This window comes from Arctopsyche grandis, unplaced genomic scaffold (assembly GCF_051622035.1).
Source record: "Arctopsyche grandis isolate Sample6627 unplaced genomic scaffold, ASM5162203v2 HiC_scaffold_146, whole genome shotgun sequence".
Classification (NCBI taxonomy): Eukaryota; Metazoa; Arthropoda; class Insecta; order Trichoptera; family Hydropsychidae; genus Arctopsyche; species Arctopsyche grandis.
Genome location: NW_027518476.1, coordinates 40001 through 57500, shown reverse-complemented (window position 1 = coordinate 57500; position 17500 = coordinate 40001). Strand labels below are relative to the sequence as shown.

General features: G+C 34.1%; 2 non-coding genes across 2 annotated transcripts; both read right to left on the bottom strand.

Annotated features, from left to right (window-relative positions):
• Nucleotides 1–378: 378 nt before the first annotated feature.
• On the bottom strand, nucleotides 379–540 carry LOC143922008 (5.8S ribosomal RNA). The gene has a single exon (XR_013261540.1). It is a non-coding gene; the product is annotated as a 5.8S ribosomal RNA (ribosomal RNA).
• A 198-nt stretch (nucleotides 541–738) lies between these two features.
• On the bottom strand, nucleotides 739–2672 carry LOC143922004 (small subunit ribosomal RNA). Its single transcript, XR_013261536.1, has one exon. It is a non-coding gene; the product is annotated as a small subunit ribosomal RNA (ribosomal RNA).
• Between the last annotated feature and the right edge of the window lie 14828 nt (nucleotides 2673–17500).

Here is a 17500-nt window from a genome sequence, read left to right as displayed (position 1 = left end):
TGTATATATGTGTGGGAGCGCTCTCGAGCGCACGCGGAGAGTGCGAACCGGAGTGATGACGAGAACGCGCGTAAAGTCGTAAACATCGTCAACGCACGATCGCACCGAGTCGACGCGCGAAAAAACGCGCGTTTTCCCGGCGCCCGACGTCGCCGCCGCCGAAACGGCGGCGGAGACGCGGCGATCGACGCTAGAACGACGGCGTCTCTCCTCCGTCCCCTCTGCGTACGCTAAGTTTCGCTTGACTTGATCGGACTCGACACACGTACACGCGCACACACACGAGTGTGCGCGCGCGCGTCGGTGTCGAGACGCCGACATCGCTCGTCGGCCGCCGAGTTTCGGCGGCGGCCGACAGTCTGGTGCGTTATGCGTGCGCGACCCTCAAACAGGAGTGGTCCGTCGACAAAAAAAGTCTTGCTCGGACCGCAATGTGCGTTCGAAATGTCGATGCTCATGTGTCCTGCAGTTCACACTCTGACGCGCATTTAGCTGCGTTCTTCATCGACCCACGAGCCTAGTGATCCGCCGATCAGGGTAATCATTTAAAAAAATTAGTTTCAAAAATAAGTAACGTAAGTTTGTTTTTTCTGTTTGAAAAAAAAAATTGTGCGCGCGTCTCTTGACGCGCACTCCCACAACAAGTGTTTGTGCGTGTTAAAAACGTTCGTTTGTGTGCGTATAGTGAATAGAATTTAAACACTCTACACGAAACGTACATATTTAATGGTACACAGGAAATGATCCTTCCGCAGGTTCACCTACGGAAACCTTGTTACGACTTTTACTTCCTCTAAATGATCAAATTCGGTCAAACTTTCCGACGCGTCGGATGCCCACAAAGTGGCTTCCGCGCACCAGTCCGAAGACCTCACCAAATCATCCATCGGTAGTAGCGACGGGCGGTGTGTACAAAGGGCAGGGACGCAATCAACGCGAGCTGGTGACCCGCTTTTACTAGGAATTCCTCGTTCATGGGGGAGAATTGCAAACCCCAATCCCTATCACGAAGGGGTTTCAACGGGTTACCCGGGCCGTTAGGCCAAGGAGGACACGCTGATCCCTTCAGTGTAGCGCGCGTGCGGCCCAGGACATCTAAGGGCATCACAGACCTGCTATTGCTCAATCTCGTGCGGCTATATATACCGCCGGTCCCTCTAAGAAGATTATCATTGTACGCCGATAGTTGAAGACCGCGCGCGCCGCCGCAGAACGACGACGCTGCCGCGGCACCTCGTGATATCGGGGGTACGTCTATTTAATAGGCTAGAGTTACGTTCGTTACCGGAATTAACCTGACAAATCGCTCCACCAACTAAGAGCGGCCATGCACCACCACCCACCGAATCGAGAAAGAGCTGTTAATCCGTCAATCCTTCCAGTGTCCGGGCCTGGTGAGTTTTCCCGTGTTGAGTCGAATTAAGCCGCAGGCTCCACTCCTGGTGGTGCCCTTCCGTCAATTCCTTTAAGTTTCAGCTTTGCAACCATACTCCCCCCGGAGCCCGAAAGCTTTGGTTTCCCGGGAGCTGCCCACCGAATCAACGTAAAAAACTTCGGCGGATCGCTGGCTGGCATCATTTATGGTTAGAACTACAGCGGTATCTAATCGCCTTCGAACCTCTAACTTTCGTTCTTGATTAATGAAAACACCTTTGGCAAATGCTTTCGCTTTAGTCCGTCTTGCGACGATCCAAGAATTTCACCTCTAACGTCGCAATACGAATGCCCCCAGTTGTCCCTATTAATCATTACCTCTGGTATCAGAAAGCCAACAAAACAGAACCGAGGTCCTATTCTATTATTCCATGCGCACAATATTCAGGCAAATGTAAGCCCGCTTTGAGCACTCTAATTTGTTCAAAGTAAACAGCCGCGAGGGCCCGCCTCGACGCGCCGCCTGCCCGTGAGGACCGACGACGACGTGCCGGCGGAAGACACGCACCGGCGAGAAGCCCCGCTGACGCGCCTGTCGTACCGCAATCGGTAGACCGACGCCGCAGGACACAATTTCAACTACGAGCTTTTTAACCGCAACAACTTTAGTATATGCTATTGGAGCTGGAATTACCGCGGCTGCTGGCACCAGACTTGCCCTCCAATGGATCCTCGTTAAAGGATTTAAAGTGTAATCATTCCGATCACGAGGCCTCATAAGAGTCCCGTATCGTTATTTTTCGTCACTACCTCCCCGTGCCGGGAGTGGGTAATTTGCGCGCCTGCTGCCTTCCGTGGATGTGGTAGCCGTTTCTCAGGCTCCCTCTCCGGAATCGAACCCTGATTCCCCGTTACCCGTGACAACCATGGTAGTCGCATAAACTACCATCGACAGTTGATAAGGCAGACATTTGAAAGATGCGTCGCCGGTGCTAGACCGTGCGATCGGCTCAAAGTTATCTAGAGTCATCTCTGAGTGCGGCGGACGCGAGCAAGCCCGCGATCCGCCGATTGGTTTTTGATCTAATAAAAGCATTCCTTCCGTCACCGGTCGGAACTTCGTTTGCATGTATTAGCTCTAGAATTGCCACAGTTATCCAAGTAACTGTGTACGATCTAAGGAACCAAAACTGATATATTGAGCCATTCGCGGTTTCACCTTAATTCGGCTTATACTGAGACTTGCATGGCTTAGTCTTTGAGACAAGCATATGATTACTGGCAGGATCAACCAGGGAGCTGCGCGCTTGTGTCGCGTAGTAGCGCAGTATATACAACGGCGTGAGCCGTTCGTACACATGCGTACATACACGTACATACTCTGATGAGCACCGTCCGGCCGGCGTAACCCGACGCGGACGACGTCGCATGATCTCCTTGAATGTTATTATTATTTAAAACATCACGGTATATATATTATATATATATGTATACAAGTTTATACACATGCATACAGTGACACACGCATGCATACGTATCATACGTATGCACATACATACATACATACATATTTTAAGAATACATAGTGTGTGTGCGCATGTGTAATTTTTTTTTTATATATATACAAAAACATATATACAAACATGATATTTTAACGTATATACAGAAAGTTCGACCGTCAATTCGAGAAAAGCACGCGTCGGACTCGTTCGAAACGAGCTGACGAAGTTCGTGTGAGAGCGACGAATCGCTCTCTTCTCTTATAATTCTGTGTCTCTGCTCGCGCGGAACTAGAGAGTGCACGATATTACTGTTCAAACGTATGCGCGCTTTTCTCATTCAAAAACGAGTGGGCGGCGCCGCATATGTCTTTACGGTTAACGCGTTGTTGCGCGGACGCCTTCTGACGAAGGCCGCGATCGCGTACGCGTTGACGTTGAGTATCGGACGAGCGACTATCAGCATGTATTCACACAGGTCGTATCGCCGGCTCGTTGTACAGTGGGTGGTATGAACTAGAGCTGCGAATGTTTCACGTACCGTTACGCTATTTTGCGAGAGAAATAATAAACAAAAAAATAATGGGGATAGTTTGCGTTTTGGCGGGGTGTGCGAAGGGGTTAAGACAAGAAATGATATTTTTTTTAAAAAAATTTAAGAAAAAAAAAATTTTTAAAAAAAAATTTCGAAGAAAAATAAATATACATATATATTTTTTAAAATATATTTGTTGTTATTAAATTATTATAGATATATATGTGAGAACTGATATTTTTTTTTAAAAATTTAAGAATAAAATATTTTTTTAAAAAATAATTTTGAGGAAAAATAAATATATATATTTTTTGATATGTTTGTTGTTTTTAAATTATTATAGATTATACATATATGTATGAACTGATATCTTTTTTTTTTTTTTAATTTAAGAATAAAATATTTTTTTAAAAAATAATTTTTAGGAAAAATAAATATTTATATTTTTTAATATGTTTGTTGTTTTTAAATTATTATAGATTATACATATATGTAAGAACTGATATCTTTTTTTTTTTAATTTAAGAATAAAATATTTTTTTAAAAAATAATTTTTAGGAAAAATAAATATATATATTTTTTAATATGTTCGTTGTTTTTAAATTATTATAGATTATACATATATGTAAGAACTGATATCTTTTTTTTTTAAATTTAAGAATAAAATATTTTTTTAAAAAATAATTTTGAGGAAAAATAAATATATATATTTTTTGATATGTTTGTTGTTTTTAAATTATTATAGATTATACATATATGTAAGAACCAGTGGCGTGCGGTCCATGGATGCGGTGGATGCGGCGCATCCCCTATAACTTTAAAAAGCCAAGAGTATTTTTAATAAATATTTGAATTTCGCTTCGATGTATTCTTAGTGATGTACGTGATTATGATGTAGTATATGATATATATTTCACATATCACGTGTTTTTTGTTACATGATGCATTATATAGGATCTTTTGATAATTTTTATTAAGGATTCGCATAGGCCGCATTCGCATAGGCCGGCCACAGGCGAGTGACGCTGGCGAGTAGACGCTGAGTGAAGTGCGCGCGCGTCATGGATTCGGAGTCAAGACCGATCCCATTTGCGCATGCGCACTATGAGGCTGTCTTATTCGCGCGGACGCGTTGACACTTGTTTAACCTCTACGGTGGATTCGGTTTCTCTGTTTGCTTATCTATTGAGTTTCACTTGGAAGCCGCTGTTGATCGATATTTCCGCACGCTACGCCCCAAGTTATTTATCAAAAAGCTAGCCGATTCATTTCTTTAGACGAAGTTAATCATTTATACTGTAAGTTGGTTATTTTTTACTTTTGAATTAAGTTTTCATTTAAATTAGTTTCGTCTAACTTTATTTTTAGTTTACTGTTCCACTACTTACGAGTTTTCATTATTGCCTTTAATATGGATATCGAAAATAACAATGAGAGTGGACTTGTCGTCGAGATCAATAATAATTGCAATTGTTTAATTGAAAATGTGCTGAAAAGAAGATTTGCTTCTCTCCCATTTAATGAAAAGGAGATTATTGTTAAGAGCCCCAAACCCACACCAATATTAAATATTCAGTCTAAAACAAAAACATTTAAAAGGTATTTTAACACAGAAACATACGAAAAAATTTCATGGATTTGTGGATGTGCTCACTTAACGAAATTATTCTGTTGGCCATGTATTTTATTTTCTCAAGAAGTGAATGTCTGGAGTAAATTTGGATTTTCTGACCTAAACAATTTAAGTAAATCGCGCAAGAGACATGAATGTTCTCAAGCTCACATATGTTCTGCTGCTCAATTTAAAAAATTTGGAAAGGGACCTCGTATAGAAAATTTTTTAAGTGCTCAATTTAAAGCAAATATTGAAATGCACAACAAAGAAGTTACTGCAAATAGATACATTTTGTCGAAATTAATAAGCGCGATCTGTTTTTTAGCAAAACAAGAACAACCTTTACGAGGACATTTTGAACACCAGGAATCGGAAAATAGAGGGAATTATATTGAGTTGCTGTATCTGTTGAGTGAATCAGACATAAAATTGAAAACTCATTTAGATAACTCTACGGTGTTTACTGGACTATCGAACCATATACAAAATGACTTGGTATCCGCAATATCAAAAGTCTTGCTAGATGAGATTAAAACTGAAATACGTGCATCAAAATTTGTTTCCATAATTGTGGACGAATCTACAGATATCAGTCGCAAAGCTCAGCTATCTACTATTTTTAGATATGTAGATGAAAACAATGAAATTCAGGAGAGATTTGTTGGATTTGTCGATGTTAGTCCCAATAGAACAGCTAATGCTCTTTTTCAGCACATACGTGAGACCTTGGAAGAATTTGGTTGTTTGGACAAATTAATTGCACAAACGTACGATGGAGCGGCTGTAATGTCCGGGGAGCATAATGGAGTGCAACGAAAAATTCGAGATATTTGTCCTAATTCTTTATTTGTCCATTGTTACGCTCACAGATTGAATTTAGTTTTGTCGCAATCTGTTAAACATATATCCGGATGCAAACGTTTTTTCAGCCGTATGTTGTCATTTTCAACTTTTTTTTGTAAGTCTTCAAGAAGAATTTCCCTTCTCGATTGTCAAATAAAAAAACGATTTCCCACTGCTGCCCCTACACGATGGAACTACAATAGCAAAATTTTAAATATGATATTAGAATATCAAACAGAATTAATGGAAATATTTAATCAAATAATTAATGATGAAGACGAATGGGATACTGATGCTGTCATAAATGCTGAAGTCCTTCATCGTTATTTAAAAGAGTTTGAATTCAATTTCAATTTGCATTTATTTTCTGCAATATTTAATTCGGCAGATTTTTTATTTGAAATTTTACAAAAAAAAACCTTTGACATATCGTATTGCGTAAGTGAAATTAAAAAATTTGTAAAATATTTAGATAACAAAAAAGAAGATTTTGATTCATTGTGGAACAAAGTAATAACTAAAAATTTTAATAGAAAAAGAAAATATGCTGAATGTGAAGAAGATGTGAAAACAACGTATAAACTTCACTATTCTGAAATTTTAGAAACTCTTTCAGTAAATACAACCAATCGATTTCGAGATATCGAAAATTTAAAATTTCTCGAATTTTTTAACGTCAAAAAATTTAAAGAATATGAAAATAATTTTCCAGATTTCCTATTTAAATCACTCCACCTAACTTATGGAAAATACTTTGATTTTATGAAATTAAAAAGCGAATTAATTTACATGTACTCAACGCAAGATTTTCATTTGAAATCTATAAATGACGTAAAGGAATTAATTGTGAAAGATGATCTAATAGACGTTTTGGAACAAGTATTTAGTTTAATACAATTAATTTGTACGATACCTTCCACGAGCGCATCGGCTGAACGATCATTTTCGACTATGAAAAGAATTAAAACGTTCACCAGAAGTAGTCAAAGTGAAGAAAGACTCTCTGGTCTTGCTTTAATTGCAATCGAAAAGAAAATAATGTCAAATTTAAAAAACAATAAAAAATTCTATGATGCGGTTATCGATGAATTTTGTAAAAAGGAACGAAGAATAAAATTAAATTTTAAAAAATAAATTGGTCGGTTTTTTTTTTCAAACAAGGGACAGCATCCCTTGTTTGAAAAGTCACCGCCCGCCACTGGTAAGAACTGATATCTTTTTTTTTTTAATTTAAGAATAAAATATTTTTTTAAAAAATAATTTTTAGGAAAAATAAATATATATATTTTTTAATATGTTCGTTGTTTTTAAATTATTATAGATTATACATATATGTAAGAACTGATATCTTTTTTTTTTAAATTTAAGAATAAAATATTTTTTTAAAAAATAATTTTTAGGAAAAATAAATATATATATTTTTTAATATGTTTGTTGTTTTTAAATTATTATAGATTATACATATATGTAAGAACTGATATCTTTTTTTTTTTTTAAATTTAAGAATAAAATATTTTTTTAAAAAATAATTTTTAGGAAAAATAAATATATATATTTTTTAATATGTTTGTTGTTTTTAAATTATTATAGATTATACATATATGTAAGAACTGATATCTTTTTTTTTTAAATTTAAGAATAAAATATTTTTTTAAAAAATAATTTTTAGGAAAAATAAATATTTATATTTTTTAATATGTTTGTTGTTTTTAAATTATTATAGATTATACATATATGTAAGAACTGATATCTTTTTTAATATATTTGTTATATACACACACACACGTGTGTGTGTGTGTGTGTGTGTGTGTGTGTGTGTGTGTGTGTCTACATATACATATATTTATACATACATATAACAATACACTACATATAATAAACAATATTTATGCATAAATATTAGAATGTTAACTTTTTAGTTGTATCGTCGTGACAACATTTGAAAAATCCCTCCATCGTCTTTATATTTCATTATATTACAAGATAAAAATTAAAATTAAAATAAATGTACACACACATGTGTATCTATGTGTGAGTATATATTTATACATACACAATTCATACATGTAACAATATTTATGCATTCATTTTTAGTGACGTTAACATTAGAATAACATTAGATTACTAACAAAATTAAATTAAATTTGTAAATTAGAAACGATCAGTGGATCAGTAGCTATCAAAATAGATATACGATGTTCAATTATGTTCACACACTTGTTCAATTATGTTCACAATACAAGTGTGTGCGCGCTTCCGTCGAGACGCCGACGTCGCCGAGTGAAATTTTATTCATCCAAAAAATAAATAAAATCATATGTGTACATTATACATACATACATGCATGCATACGTACATACACACATAAATGTATAAGAATTGTAAATAGGTTTTAGACCTCTTTTTCCTATTATGCTATAACGTTAACATTAGAATAATATAAGACTATGATTACTAACAAAATTAAATTAAATTTGTAAATTAGAAACGATCAGTGGATCAGTAGCTATCAAAATAGATATACGATGTTCAATTATGTTCACACACTTGTTCAATTATGTTCACAATACAAGTGTGTGCGCGCTTCCGTCGAGACGCCGACGTCGCCGAGTGAAATTTTATTCATCCAAAAAATAAATAAAATCATATGTGTACATTATACATACATACATGCATGCATACGTACATACACACATAAATGTATAAGAATTGTAAATAGGTTTTAGACCTCTTTTTCCTATTATGCTATAACGTTAACATTAGAATAATATAAGACTATGATTACTAACAAAATTAAATTAAATTTGTAAATTAGAAACGATCAGTGGATCAGTAGCTATCAAAATAGATATACGATGTTCAATTATGTTCACACACTTGTTCAATTATGTTCACAATACAAGTGTGTGCGCGCTTCCGTCGAGACGCCGACGTCGCCGAGTGAAATTTTATTCATCCAAAAAATAAATAAAATCATATGTGTACATTATACATACATACATGCATGCATACGTACATACACACATAAATGTATAAGAATTGTAAATAGGTTTTAGACCTCTTTTTCCTATTATGCTATAACGTTAACATTAGAATAATATAAGACTATGATTACTAACAAAATTAAATTAAATTTGTAAATTAGAAACGATCAGTGGATCAGTAGCTATCAAAATAGATATACGATGTTCAATTATGTTCACACACTTGTTCAATTATGTTCACAATACAAGTGTGTGCGCGCTTCCGTCGAGACGCCGACGTCGCCGAGTGAAATTTTATTCATCCAAAAAATAAATAAAATCATATGTGTACATTATACATACATACATGCATGCATACGTACATACACACATAAATGTATAAGAATTGTAAATAGGTTTTAGACCTCTTTTTCCTATTATGCTATAACGTTAACATTAGAATAATATAAGACTATGATTACTAACAAAATTAAATTAAATTTGTAAATTAGAAACGATCAGTGGATCAGTAGCTATCAAAATAGATATACGATGTTCAATTATGTTCACACACTTGTTCAATTATGTTCACAATACAAGTGTGTGCGCGCTTCCGTCGAGACGCCGACGTCGCCGAGTGAAATTTTATTCATCCAAAAAATAAATAAAATCATATGTGTACATTATACATACATACATGCATGCATACGTACATACACACATAAATGTATAAGAATTGTAAATAGGTTTTAGACCTCTTTTTCCTATTATGCTATAACGTTAACATTAGAATAATATAAGACTATGATTACTAACAAAATTAAATTAAATTTGTAAATTAGAAACGATCAGTGGATCAGTAGCTATCAAAATAGATATACGATGTTCAATTATGTTCACACACTTGTTCAATTATGTTCACAATACAAGTGTGTGCGCGCTTCCGTCGAGACGCCGACGTCGCCGAGTGAAATTTTATTCATCCAAAAAATAAATAAAATCATATGTGTACATTATACATACATACATGCATGCATACGTACATACACACATAAATGTATAAGAATTGTAAATAGGTTTTAGACCTCTTTTTCCTATTATGCTATAACGTTAACATTAGAATAATATAAGACTATGATTACTAACAAAATTAAATTAAATTTGTAAATTAGAAACGATCAGTGGATCAGTAGCTATCAAAATAGATATACGATGTTCAATTATGTTCACACACTTGTTCAATTATGTTCACAATACAAGTGTGTGCGCGCTTCCGTCGAGACGCCGACGTCGCCGAGTGAAATTTTATTCATCCAAAAAATAAATAAAATCATATGTGTACATTATACATACATACATGCATGCATACGTACATACACACATAAATGTATAAGAATTGTAAATAGGTTTTAGACCTCTTTTTCCTATTATGCTATAACGTTAACATTAGAATAATATAAGACTATGATTACTAACAAAATTAAATTAAATTTGTAAATTAGAAACGATCAGTGGATCAGTAGCTATCAAAATAGATATACGATGTTCAATTATGTTCACACACTTGTTCAATTATGTTCACAATACAAGTGTGTGCGCGCTTCCGTCGAGACGCCGACGTCGCCGAGGGAAATTTTATTCGTCTAAAAAATAAATAAAATCATATGTGTACATTATACATACATACATGCATGCATACGTACATACACACATAATTGCTCATCGGTAATCTCGTTCCGGAGAGATATTAGTCATTTATCATTATTTAGACTAACCATTTGTGCTGGAACCTTCCATTGTTTAAAATTATTTCTGCACATGAGTATACAATATTGTTTACAGCGTCCCAAATATTATATCCGGTTCAAAAATGCTCTCTCTCTCCTCTGTCAATCGTTTCGATAGCCTGTAAAGGTCAATAACAAATCTTTGAAGTTTGGTTAAAGTTTAGATAAAAAGCTTATAACAATAATATGACTTTATCACCGTCGAACACAAAAAAAAATTGTAATAACGGCGTTAAGACGTTTGTGATTTATTGATAAACTACATTCACAATTACAGATAACATGTGTTAATTGTTAATTGTTATCATACTCACCCTAATATTCCAGTGAACTGTGCAAATAATGACCGGACGTGAGCGGGCTCGAAGTCGGTGTTTTCAGTTGTTAATTTCGAACAAAATGCATTTGAGAGTAGGCCACCACAGTACGATATTGTGTATCTGAAATATATGAATATACATAGCCATGAAATTGGTATGTGAATGTGGCCATTTGAACTTTTCGATCGTGTGATTGAAACGTCAAGTTTTATTGATAAATGATATTAACAATTAGATACAACCAAACTAAACTAAACTACACTAGACTACACTAGACTACACTACACTACAACCAAACTAGACTGCACCACAGTTGAAACGACACTAACTAACCTGAGATCGGCGGAGCTAACGTCAGACGCGCGAGTCGGGGGAAATCCCGCGCCGCGCGTCTCCACTGGGGTTGACTGGATTTGGCCGTAATCAATATGATCATAGTCGACCAGCACTTCGTTTACGTACATATACGTATCAATAATATATATTACAATATTATTATTAATGTATTACATATCATATTATAACATCGTTTTAATTATTTATAACACAACGCGAGATGTTCGGCGATGGAATATTATATGGAGAGTGTCATTGACTGATTATTTCTATGACAACACAGTCCCCGTCGGCGTTGACGACAGCTTGAATCGATGTATTAATACCATGTAAAAAATAAAATAAGGCGAAATAAGAAGAGGTCTGTAAAAAAAAAGTAGTTTCATCCCAACCCGTTGAGCGCTTTGGTGGATAATTAGAAAGCCTCGTAAAAAGCTCGTAAAAGAACATACAGAGCGTGAAGCCTACAAAAAGCTTGTAACATATCTACTTTTATTTATTTATTTAAATAGGCACACATACAGAATAAAATATAAAAAGAAAGTTGTATAGTGAGACAAAAAATAATAATAAACACAGACAAAAATATAATATTCCATTTACGGTGAGAACCACATGGTGATATAAAAAAGTAAAATAAAGGAGGTATGTAATTACAAAAACATCAAGATTTTAAAAAAAGAAAAGAAACAGATAAAGTAAAAAAGAAAAAGAAAGACAATGAAGGTGAAGAAGCAAATCAACCACATATTATTGTCTACACCTTTGTCCTAAAAATACTAAAAGAGTCACTAAAGAGGTCAGGACAATCATCTAAGCTATCGTAAATACGGCATACACGAACGATTGCACTATTGAAAGAAGTGTTGCTTTGACAAATTGGTGGATAAAAAAGATTTGTGCATCTGGTGAATCGGGCATTAACGTTAAAGTCAATCTCACTTAAAACAGATGTGTCAAGAATACAATTAGCAATCTTATATAAAATTAACAAATCAGAAACCCTTCTGCGCTGAGACAAACTTGCAGTATGGAAAAAAGAAAGTCTGTCATTATAAGATGGTAACAGTTTTTTAAGACCAGTCTCATAGGAGAAATGGCGCAAAAAACGCTTCTGGATTGTCTCTAAATGCTCAATGGCAGCGTTAACACTAGAGGTATCTACCGCGGTATTTGATAGATCTATCCGGCCTTGGAAAACAAGAAATAGCGTTCGAACACGCGGTATTTGATAGATCTATCAAATACCGCGGTAGATACCTCTAGTGTTAACGCTGCCAATGTGAGTTTGGTAATAGGGAGACCATATGATTGAGGCATACTCCATATTACTACGAACCAAACTGTAATAGAGTAGAATCAGAGTATGGGGGTTTTTAAAGGGCTTATAAATCCCAAGAGTTTATAAGATTTAGTAACAATATGATTAATATGTTCATTAAAATTACAGTTTGGAATCCAGTATACCCAAGTCTCTGGCACAACTACTACTATTAGAGAAGTGAAAATAAATATGTATGTATGTATGTTTATTCTTCCTCCAAACATTAAATTTTAAACTTATTTATTAACTAAAACAAATGTGAAAAAATATCAGTATCAATAAATGAATTATGGAATAGATATATGTATGTAAAAAAAAAGCAACCAGTTCACCCTTCAATATTGTGAATAAATAAATCTGACATATAATAGTTCAGTATCATTTAAAGAGTTCATATTTCTTTGTAGTCATTTTGGGCGGGGGCATGGGGGGGCACTGGAGCCCCATAAAATTTAGGAATAGTGTGAATTTAGAAAAAAATAGTACGAATTCAATGATCAATCAGATACTATGGATCTATAAATGCTACGTTCATATCTTATGTTACCACTGGATACCTCGGTGGCCAATAAAATAATAATGGTATTACAATTCATCTCATGGAGCGAATTGTTAGAGAGGTCTGCCCCACTTTATTTTATCTCAGAAACAGATGTGTTACGTATGTTTTTCTGAAAGTTCGTATTTGTTGTTTGTTTTCAAGAAAGGTTTTAAATTAATATTTTAATGAATCAGTTCAATCACAACTGATCATATCTCTCAAATCTTTGTTTGCGGACGTCCAATCTCTCACAAAATAACGAGTGAGGTGGATTTAATCCTCATGTGTGACGAATTCGGTCCAAAAAAAGTTTTAGTTGTTTAATAGCATTGCGTCCTGACCAAAACCTTATCAAATCGAAGCCACATAGTACATAGAGAATACAAATATAAATTTTCAGCTTGATACGTTCAGGGGTGTGGAAAAACCCGCGGGGTCACAACTTTTTTGACTTTTCTAAATGGAAAAAATCCCACTTCTGGTTCTTTTCATCACATTGATACAAGAATTATACCTGAATCGATAAAAATAGTGGAAGAAATATCGAACAAGAGTAAACTGCCACTTCCGGCTAACGGGTGTTCACAGAATTATATATATATATATATATATATATATATATATATATATATATATATATATATATATATATATATATATATATATATATATATATATATATATAACATGGCATCCAGTTTATATGTAATGCTAGATATGAAATGTCAGTTCGATACTCCGAAAGGTTTCCGAGATAAAATAAATTATCGATCTTCTAGAGTAAAAGTAATAATTCTTGTTGAGGTTAAAATATTTAAAAAAAATATATTACGGTATAAAATTTATAATTTATATTATGTACATGTGAAAAAATTTCAGTCTGATTCGGTTAGTGGTTTGGGAGATAATTGGACTCAAAGTCTTAATACCCATAAGGGAGGTGCCATTTCTGATCAACATAATAATTAATGTAATGCAAAGGAGGTATGTAAAAAAAAAATGACGTCGTATCGATAAGAATTTCAGTTATCGATACTAAGTATCAGTTCGATAGGACAAACGGTGTTTAAAAAATCCCCAAAATACAGACACACAGACACATACATACATACATCTAGATCGTGAAAACGTTATCAGTGATCGATTTTGAGTTCGAATTTTCACATGATCACAATACTTCATCTATCGTTACGACGTACATATGCACATATGTACATATGTATGTATGTACATACATAGATAAAGTAAAAAGACAGTCGGTAGAAAATAAGTCAATTGATAGTATTTTTTTAGTGATACAGTTTGATTGACGATTTTTGTCGACGATGTAAAGATGTTTGGAAAAAAATTTTCGCCTGCAGCGCCATTTTTCCTTTTTACATAATAACTTTATAATTTATAATAAACTTTATAATAAGACCCAAATCGACCATAGATTCCACACGCTTCAACGAGACGGATCCGATGGAATATCCGTGACAATAGCGAGCGAATGTGAACGTCCATAGCTCATAATTTGCACATATACTAATATTAAAAGTTCAAGTCCTAAACTGGAACCGAACTCCAAGACAGCGTTAATATGCGCTCGAAGGAGAGAGGCCTTGCCTCTCATCCCTCACAGCAAAGAATAATTTAACGTCGTCTGCAAACAAGAGACATGGAGCATTGCGTAACACTCTAGGGAGATTATTAATGAGTATTGTAAATAGTAAAGGGCCTAAAGCGGACCCCTGAATTACACCAGATCGATTATATGTGAAGCTCGCGAGTTGTCAATGAGCTCATTATACATACATCATAGACAGATATTAATGAAGTGAGTGAGTGAATGAGTAAATACACACACACACACCCATGGACCTGTAAAGAAAAATTAACTTTTAATCTTTTAAAATTAACTTAAACGACACTGCGGCCAAACATATAAATAACACAAAAAAAAAGAAATAAACGAAAAAGAAAAAAAACACAAATAAGAAGGAAAAAAAAAGAACACGATAAACATTTTAAAATTCTAATGAAAAAAAAACAATTTTTTAAATTTTAATTAAAATAGAGGAGGTTATGTATGCAATAAAATTTGATAAATTAGTCCGGAAGAAAGTAAAAAAACTCGGATGTGACGAACCCATGACTCTATACATGTATTTGAGGAATATAAGAAAGTCAAAAAACAAACTTCGATATTGCAGCATTATGAAATACTAATAGCTATGACAGCATTTTCGATACAAATTGAGCGCAAATGTACGGAAACTTGCAAAAGACAATAGTTCTACTTATGTACATACATAGTAAAATCACTATCAGTATTATACGCGATAAATATCAAATTTTCAACTCGATAGGTTCAGGGGTGCGGACAGAATCGTGGCTACAACATTTTTGACCTTTCTACGAGCAAAAAATCCCACTTCCTGTTTATTAAATCTAATGATTTTTATTTTCAGCACATTGATACAAGAATTATAGTTGAATTTTTTCGTGAAAAGCACACTCGTTTTCATTATATTGCCATGTGGTGCTCACTGTACTTGGAATACAATATTTTAATTTTTATTTATATCTTTTTTGTCTCACTGTACTGCCTTCTTTCACTATGTATATGGGTGCCAATTTAAATAAATAAATATATGGACTAAGGGATAGATAAGTATATTTCACGGGAGCTTAGCGAGGGCAGAGAATTTCCGCCATGGTACGCTGCAACCCATTGAACGGGTGATTTAAATTTCGCATGATCACAAGAAGACTTCGTTTCTGTATGTATGTACATATTGGGACATGGTTGGACCTCAGTTACTGAAATTAATAAATGAATCGTTAGAAGTGGGATCCGTCCCGGATGCATGGAGGGTGTCTACTATTGTACCGGTACCAAAGGTTACTGGCACACATAAAGCCAGTGAAATGAGGCCCATCAATATGTTACCAATTGTTGAGAAGATGCTGGAGGAAATCGTTATGATTCAATTGAAAGAGTTCATTAGTATAAATGATTGTTTGGTTGTGGAACAGTCTGGACTTGAAGAGTGAAACATTCAACAGAAACCGCTATCCAATTGGTGGTTTCTGATTGGATGGAGGCGATGGATGAATCTAGCATGGTTGTTGGAGCAGTTTTTCTAGATTTTAAGCGAGCGTTCGAGACAGTAGATAGGAATATTTTATTACAAAAATTATATATAAGTTAGGAATAAATGGTATAGTATTAAAGTGGCTTCAATCATACTTAAATAATAGAAGGCAAATAGTAAAAATTGATAAGGTGTTATCCTCTGAATTTGTAACACCTCATGGAGTGCCGCAAGGGTCCAAATTGGGACCCTTATTATTTATATTATATATAAATGATATTGTAAGGGTAATTAAGATGTGTAATATACATTTGTTTGCAGATGATACATTGATATATATACATATATAATTGGAAAGAATGTTGATGTAATGTCTGAGATTTTAAATATAGAATTAAATTATGTGAATGACTGGTTGTGTGAAAATAAATTAAAGTTGAATGTGAATAAAGCAAAAATGGTGTGGTTGAATGGTAAAAATAAAAATATATTGAATGAAATTAGAATTGATGATAAGTTAATTGAAAAAGTTGAAAATATAAAATACTTAGGTGTATACATAGATTCAGGACTAAATTTTAAAATGCACGCTGACTATATAATAAAAAAAAAATGGCTAGAAAAGTTGGTGTATTATGTAGGTTAAGAAATATTTTAAGTAAAAAAAGTAAAATTTTAGTGTTTAATTCAATTGTCTTGCCACATGTGGTTTATTGTGCCACTGTGCTTAATTTGTTTAGTGGCCAAGATTTAGAAAAAATGCAAAAAATACAGAATAAAGCTATGAGAGCTATTTTGAATGTGAGTAGATTTTAGAGTATTGGAAGTATGTTAGATGAATTAGGATGGATGAGTATTAGAATTAGTCTAAATATTAGTACATTGTCTTTTGTTTATAAGTTAGATCATAAGTTATTACCTAAGTATTTTGATGATTATATAATAAGGAATAGAGATAAACATAGTTGTTATACTAGAAATAAGGACAAACTAGTTGTAAGTAGAGTAAGAAGGCTGGGGGTGTTTTTCACAGGGGTGTGCTCATGTATAATGCCCTCCCTGAGTGCGTCAGGTCTGCTAAAAACATGGATGCATTCCTGCGAGGTGCGAAGAGACACCTCTGTGAGGGACAGTACATATAAGTTAATTATAAATTTTAGAGTTAAGTATAATAATTAAGATGTATTTTTAAAATAGCTTGATAGCTAAAATATCTAATATATATATATATATATATATATATATATATATATATATATATATATATATATATATATATATAT